An 8,676-nucleotide genomic window follows, 5' to 3' on the forward strand; every position below is an offset into this window, starting at 1 on the left:
TTAAGGAAAGGGATCCATGGGTTGCTTAGGGTTTAAGCATCCAAATTAGGGTTTCCTTGTTAGATAACCCTAATAGCCTCCTATATATATAGATCCCTTATGACCTAAAAACGTGGCTAAGACTCCTCTAGGGTTTGTACACGTTTTTGGGCAGCCTCCATCCTCTCTTCTCTTCATCCTCTTGCTTATGGTGTTTGTGAACCATTAGAGGAGTGACATTTGTGACTCTAAGCTTTCTAAAGTCAATACAAGGAGATTTGGGATTGTTATTGCTACATAACAATCAAGGTAATATCTTAAACCCATTCTTATGTTAATATGATTACTTGTATGCTAGAATTAGGGTTTATAGTCTTGGATAACTTGCATGTACAATAGAGAAACCTAGATCCAAGCATTAGGGTTTGTATGAGCACATAGGATGTTCTTAGGACCAAAACCCATCAGTGGTATCAGAGCCTTGATTGGTTTCTATTATATTGATGCCTTGTGTGTTTATTCAAGTTGCAAAATTGATTTTTGGGCTCCCTGGCTGATGAACTCAGCGAGTACCACAGTGTACTCGGCGAGTAGGCCTCAACTCGGCGAGTACAGTGTGGTACTCGGCGAGTTCGAGCGTCAGATGGAGCTATTTTCGGGATTTCTTGCTGTTTATCTTTGAAATACTTTCCTTTATCATATGAGATCAATATAAATCCAATTTTATGATATATATGACTATATTCTTGATCTAACTGAAGATATTTATCAATTAATAAAATATTTGTTTCCTTATGTGATAATTGACTAAGTATTTTGATTAAATTGATAAATTGTTTTGCAAGAAATCATTAAATAATTCAAATATGGATAATTATGTGATTAAATGTTAATTTAGGTTATTTGTTATTTGAACCTTGTGTTATGAAATGCTTCATATTTTCCCCCTTAGGTTTTATAGTTTAAATTTGAACCCAAAAGTTTTGTTGTTTTGAAATTTAAATAGTTGAAACCCTAATGTTTTGAAAAGGTTTCAAAACTTGCTCTCAAGTTTTGGAGTTTAAATTTTGATTAATAGTTTAATTTTGATGTATATTTAAATTCTAAACCCTAATGTTTTGAAATGTTTCAAAACTTGCCCTCAAGTTTTGGAATTTAAAAGTTGATTAAAAGTTTAATTAGGAATGTTAAATTCTAAAACCCTAGTATTGTTTTGAAAAGGTTCAAATCACACCCTTATGGTTTTATTAATTAATTAAGGTGTATAGTTAAAATAGGTTTAATAAATCCATAAAGTTTTTGGTTTAAAATTTAATTGAATTAAAAGTATAATTGTTAAATTTGACCACCTAATATTTTAAAAGTGTAAAATACACCCTATACTATATATATATATATATATATATATATATATATATATATATATATATATATATAACATTAAAAGTCTAACATTATATATATGTATGAGTAAAAGTCAGTCTTACCGTTAGTAGGCCTCATTCACGAAGCTGGTCTATAAGGGGTGTTTAAGGAAATTGCCTATAAAATGGTGATTGAATGGGTATCCACTCTTACCCACCGCATTCTTGACTAGTGGAGGGTCGTTAGCCGAACGGGTAGGATAGGACGAAACCTTCGATTATAAGTATAATGAATTACTAAAGTAACTAAAAGTTTTTCAAATTCCCAATCTTAGTTACTTAGGCAAAAGTGAAATTGATGCAATTCCATGAAATTACACTTTGTGCCCTTGCGTAGACATTAATGGAGCGTGTGTGGTTTACCGACACACTAAATGGTTATAAGCAAAGGTAGCAAAGGGTGACTCAATGTTTGTCATAGTTCGGTGGAGCGTGTGTGGTTTACCGGCACATCGAATAGGTGACTGAAACATGTGGGGGCACCATGTAGTTTGCATGGTTATTCACACCCGCTTTGTGATCCTCAGCATCCCAGTCACAAACAAGAGGGGCATATCGAGATTTAAACATGCCACTAAAACGTTCAATGAATCTCATAGGATCTAGGAGTTTTCATAGATTTAAAACTTAAATTTCTTTTTCATTTTTCATGGTGGAAATTAGTGAATCTTCATTCACTTACCATCAAATGTTCTGCAATTTGGGTTACGACATCCCTCTCCCGAGTTGTAGAATATAGTGTTGGGTCCTAGCCTTAGTATCTCATTTGGGTGATTGTGACATCCCCAAAATCTCGGCTAGAAAAGACCGATTTCATTTATGCTTTTTAAAATAATTTTCAGAGTAAATCCTTTTAATTTTAAAAGAGATGCGGAATTTGTTCCCAAAAACAAAACATGATAAAATAGATATTTATCAAAACATTTCATAAAGAAATATGATTTCATTTCATAATCAAAAGTCGGGATGTCATGTTCCGATACAGATCATAAAGCATAAACGATAGCATTACAAGTCTTTCAACAAATATATACATATACAGACTTGTAAACAAAACAACTTGATGTTCGCCCATCTTAAGCTCTTGCGCCACTTCCTGTAAAATAAATCAACTGAGTGGGTCAGGCTTGGGAGCCTGGTGAGCATATAGGGTTTTCAACCCACAATAAATAATTTAATTAATTATTATCAACCAACAATAACCCAGTTACCCATTCCCGTTATTCTCACTTTATGTCCCTAAAATAACTAACACAAGGGACCTAGTCAAAGAATATTTCATCAGGGCGACTACACATGCTTCGGGGGTTCCTCAGCAATATAAGTCAAATAAGGCAACCATGGGGGGGATGGAATACAGCGAATGAACACCCAAGTTCATTAACACCTACATGTTATGAGCCTGCTAGCGTTCCACTGGACTGTCTAGAAAAGTCCGTGGTCATCATCTAAATTCCGCTAGATGACTGGATCAAAACAACATCGAGGCCTCTCATCTGTTTATTACACACCAACTATCTACCCATATTCTACCCAACATATTAGTAGATAAAATATACATTTTTATACGTAGTTTCAAAACCTGTATAGCATGCTTAATCAAAACATTTTTTCACATAACAGATGAGGCACACACACATAACACGTATTTCATTGAGAAATAATCAGATCTATAAGATAGAAGAGAGTGGGTATACATTCACATATATAACAACAAAATATATACACATAACACGTATTTTATATAAAATACTTCATAATATTGTGTTGGAATGAAAGTAACTACACACTCACTTGATCAGAAGATGATCGGGCAGCACTACGGCTTGCAGAAGAGGTGTTTCTCCGTAGATCTGGAAGATCTTCACAAAACCGGGCTCCTCGCGGGCAGCGTCTCGGCTCGGGAATAACGCTCTTCGGGATTCTCGGGGCTTCGGATCTTGCTTCGGGGCTCGGGAATATTACCGGGGCTTCGGGGTATAAACGGCACGCAAAACGAGGCAAAACTTAGAGAGAGAGAGAGAAGAGTTTGAACAAGAGAAAATGGCTGAATTCGAGTTCTATTTATAGGCTGAGGGTCTGGGATTACGTGGGGCGTAATCTTAATTTACGTAGGGCGTACTCAGTACGCGGGGCGTACTCGGTTACGCGGGGCGTACTTTGACGTCACTGCATGCGTCGATCTGTGGCACTCGAGTATTGGTCAGACAAGTTGCATCCGACTGAGTACGCGGGGCGTAATTGACTCGTCGAACTTCTAAATTGCGTAACTTTCGCATACGAGCTCCGTTTTCGACGTTCTTTATATCCACGCGAAGGTCAGACCATACTCTACAACTTTCATTTAGACTCCGTCGGCTAATTTTGACTTTTATTTTTATTATTTATTTTTAGAAGGCCGGGACAGAAAAACTCCGTTATAAATTCATAACTTCTTCGTCTGACGTCCGTTCTCGCCTAACTTTTCATCGTTTCGCTACTAACAACGAGATCTTTGATTCTCATTTAGATTGTTTCGGCTAAAAACCGCTCGATCTCAAATCGAGTATTTGGGCTGCATACTGCTAAGTCAAAACTTAGAAAAATCATAACTTCCTCATACGAAGTCAGATTTGGGCGTTCCTTTTATGCACGCTCTAGGTTTAATGAAATCTACGACTTTCGTTTAGATTGCTAAGGCTAAATATCGCTCTATCTTAAATTCATATTTTACGTCACTCGACGTCGTGCCGGTTCTGTCGCGAAACTTTGACAGGTCATAACTTCTTTGTTATAACTCGGATTTTGGCATTCCTTATATCTCCGGAATCCTTGTTTCAACCACTACAACTTTATGAAAAGATATCGGGCTTATCTCACACTTAAATTTTGACGCTTATTTTATTCTTAATTCATTAACTTATAATAATTAAGAAAATAAACACATAAATCACATAATTCACATAATTCACAAATAATACATTTTTATTATTTCAAATTGGGTTACAAAGGTTAACCTAGACTATTACATTGCTAAAAATGGCAAGCCTAGAAACACAGGCGTTACAATTCTCTCCACCTTAGAATGATTCCGTCCCCGGAATCACACACCAGCAAACAAATGCGGATAGCGACTCATCATGTCACTCTCCGTCTCCCAAGTGAGATTCGACCCATTCGTGTGTTTCCATTGGACAAGCACTAACTCAACCATCTTACGTCGCAATTTCTTAGTCTTTCGGTCAACGATTGCCTCCGGTTCCTCAATCAACCTTTTGTTCTCATCGATCCTCAACTCCGAAAGTGGAATTATGTCGGGAACTTCTCCCGTGTACTTCCTCAAATAACACACATGAAAAGTGTTATGAATTCCATTCAGTTCTTCTGGTAGTTCGAGCTTGTAAGCTTGGTTCCCAATCCTCTGAAGAACTTTAAACGGTCCAATAAACCTTGGACTTAACTTTCCCCTTTTACCAAATCTTATAAGTCCCTTCCACGGCGAGACTTTAAGTAAAACCGAATCTCCAACTTCAAAAGTCATCGGTCTTCGCTTTTTGTCAGCATAACTCTTTTGACGGTCTTGAGCTGCTAACATTCTTTCCCTAATTATTTTTAACTTTTCAGCAGTCTGATGAACCATCTCCGGTCCCATAAACTGCTTTTCCCCAGCCTCAAGCCAACAAGACGGCGTACGACACTTCTGTCCATACAATGCTTGATAAGGTGCCATCTTTATGCTCGAGTGAAAACTATTATTATAGGAAAATTCTACCAAAGGCAAATGTTCATCCCAATTACCTAGGAATTCCAAGGTACACGCTCTCAGCATATCCTCAAGTGTTTGTATCGTTCTTTCACTTTGACCATCAGTCTGCGGATGGTAAGCTGTACTTAAACACAACTTGGTACCCAATTCCTCTTGTAGACTTTTCCAAAATCGTGAGGTGAAACGACTGTCACGATCCGACACAATCGTTAACAGAACACCGTGAAGCCTCACAATTTCCTTCACGTAAGAATTCGCAAGCTTTTCCATAGACCATTTCTCGTTGGCTGCTATGAAATGCGCACTCTTAGTGAATCGATCAACGACCACCCAAATCATATCGTGACCATTCTTTGTTCTGGGCAGTTTAGTGACAAAATCCATGGCAATGTCTTCCCATTTACCCATAGGCACAGGTAAAGGTTCTAAACTCCCGTATGGTTTCTGATGTTGTGTCTTGACTCTCGCACAAGTCACACACTCGGCCACATACTTTGCAACATCAAGCTTCATCGTCGGCCACCAGTAGTAGGGTTTCAGGTCCCTATACATTTTAGTGCTACCGGGATGAATCGAATACATGGTCTTGTGAGCTTCTTCCATCAGAAGATCTCTAATTCCTCCTGACTTAGGTACCCAAATACGATCTTGGAATACCTTCAGTCCATGACCGTTCGTACCAAACACCAACGTTTTACCCAAACGTTCCTCCTTTCGGTCATTTTTCTCAGAAGCTTCCTCTTGAGCTTTCTTTATACTTTCCACAATAGTCGAGACAACTTCAATTCTCAACGCTCTTGGCCTCTTCCTTTCAAGATTGACCTTCCGACTGAGAGCATCAGCAACAACATTAGCTTTACCGGGGTGGTAAAGTATCTCGCAGTCGTAGTCTTTAAGTAATTCTAGCCAGCGTCGTTGCCTCATATTCAATTCCTTCTGATTAAAGAGGTATTGGAGACTCTTATGATCAGTGAAAAGTTTGCACTTCGTGCCATAGAGGTAATGCCTCCATATCTTCAGAGCGAAAACTACCGCTGCCAACTCCAAATCATGAGTCGGGTAGTTCTTTTCATGCTCTTTCAGTTGTCGAGACGCATATGCTATCACCTTTTCTCTTTGGGTTAAAACACAACCCAATCCAACCCCAGACGCATCGCTATAAACAGCGAAGTCTTCAACTCCATCGGGTAGAGAAAGTATCGGTGCCTCGCATAGTTTCTTCTTTAGCTTCTCGAATGCTTCTTTATGCTTCTCACTCCAAGCATAAGCAGCTCCTTTGTGGGTCAAAGCTGTCAATGGAGTAGCAATCGAAGAAAAACCTTGGATAAACCTTCGATAATATCCGGCTAATCCCAAAAAGCTTCGAATCTCCGTGGGACTTTTCGGTTGTTCCCACTTCGTCACAGCTTCGATCTTCGCTGGATCAACCATTATCCCTTCTTGGTTGACCACGTGACCCAAGAATTGGACTTCACGAATCCAAAAATCACATTTGGAGAACTTAGCATACAGCTTCTCCTTCTTCAAAACTTCTAACACTTCTCGCAAGTGTCTGCCATGCTCCTCCTGGCTTTTTGAGTAAATCAGAATGTCGTCGATGAACACTATCACGGATTTATCAAGGAACGGATTACAAACCCTATTCATTAAATCCATGAATGCTGCCGGAGCATTGGTTAGTCCAAACGACATAACCAAGAACTTGTAGTGTCCATATCTAGTTCTGAACGCAGTCTTCTCTATATCCTGCTCCCTTACTTTCAGCTGATGATATCCTGACCTCAGGTCGATCTTTGAAAAATAACTTGAACCTTGTAGTTGATCGAATAGGTCATCAATCCTTGGCAACGGATATCTATTCTTTATTGTTGCCTTATTCAGCTCTCGGTAATCAATGCACATCCTCATGCTTCCATCTTTTTTCTTCACGAATAACACTGGAGCTCCCCAGGGCGATGAACTAGGTCTAATGAAACCTTTGTCCAACAACTCTTGAAGTTGCATCATCAACTCCTTCATCTCCGTTGGTGCTAATCGATAAGGTGCTTTTGCTATTGGCGTGGTTCCTGGTAGCATGTCTATTCTGAACTCTACTTGTCTATCAGGTGGTAATCCAGGAAGATCTTCGGGAAATACTTCCGGATAATCACACACCATAGGAATACTCTGCATCACCTTCTTTTCCTTTTTAGCATCAACCACGAATGCTAAATATGATGTACATCCCTTGGTCAAACACTTTCTGGCTTTCATTAGGGAAATGATTCCAGAATTCACTCGGTGTTTGTCCCTATACACCATAAACGATTCCTTTCCAGGCGGGTTTACTTTAACTATCTTCTTCTTGCATAAAATTTCGGCATCATTGGCGCTGAGCCAGTCAATTCCCAACACGATGTCGAAACCGTTAAGTTCGATAGGCAATAATTCCTCGCAGAACTTATTCCCATTCAAGTCAATTAAGATGTTTTTCATTCGATGGCTAACAGGTACAAACTTGCCACTAGCAACTTCGACTAATAAAGCATTATCTAGTCTATTAATAGGCAAAGCTAGTTTTCTACCAAATTCATGCGATATAAAGGAGTAGTTGGCTCCAAAATCAAATAAAATTTGGGCAGGAAAATTGTTAACGAGAAAGGTACCTGAAGCAACATCAGCTTCATCCTTAGCAGCTTCCAGTGTCATCTGGAATGCTCTCGCCTTCGGCTTTGGTGGAATGTTGGGCTTAGCTGCCTCCTTCTTCTTCGGACAGTCTTTCAAAATATGCCCCTCTTCATTACAACCAAAACACATCCTTTTGTTGTTCGGACATTCATTGGAAAAATGTCCAACCTTTCCACACTTGTAGCAAGTTACATCCTCGCTACATTTCCCGAAATGCTTTTTCTTACACTTTTCACACCACTTCGCTTCCCCTCCTTTACCCCCACCAAACCTTTTCGAATCAGATTTCGAAAATTTGCTTTTCTTACCGGAACCAGATGTTCCCTCAAACTTCCTCTTCTCACCAACCTCAACCTTGTTGGTGGTTTTCCCCTTTATCATGTTCTCAACAGACTTGGCAGCCCAGATAGCTGCCTCTAAAGTATGTGCCTGGCGTACTAGCACCTCATACTCCCATGGGAGTCCCTTCGCATACCGGTCCACCTTCGTCAGCTCGTCTGGAACGATACGCAAGGCAAACTCCATCTTATCAGTGAAGTTATTGGTGTATTCATCAACTGACATACTGCCCTTAGTCAATGTCAGGAACTTGTTCTCCAATTCCAACTGATTTTGAGCTGAGCAGAACTTGTGCTTAAACTGCACCAAGAACTCTGCCCATGACAATTGCAGTGGCTCATTAGGGCTCAAAGTCTTCCCTAGAGTGTTCCACCAACGAACGGCTCCACCTCGGAATTGACGCACGGCATAGATGGTTTGCAACTTACCTCTGCAGCCACACGTCATGAAGGCTAGCTCCATTTCGGAGATCCAATCCATAACCCCAATCGGATCCTCCTTTCCATTGAAGGTCGATGGTTT

This window comes from Lactuca serriola, chromosome 7, assembly GCF_051521515.1.
Source record: "Lactuca serriola cultivar US96UC23 chromosome 7, Lser_US96UC23_V15, whole genome shotgun sequence".
Lineage (NCBI taxonomy): Eukaryota > Viridiplantae > Streptophyta > Magnoliopsida > Asterales > Asteraceae > Lactuca > Lactuca serriola.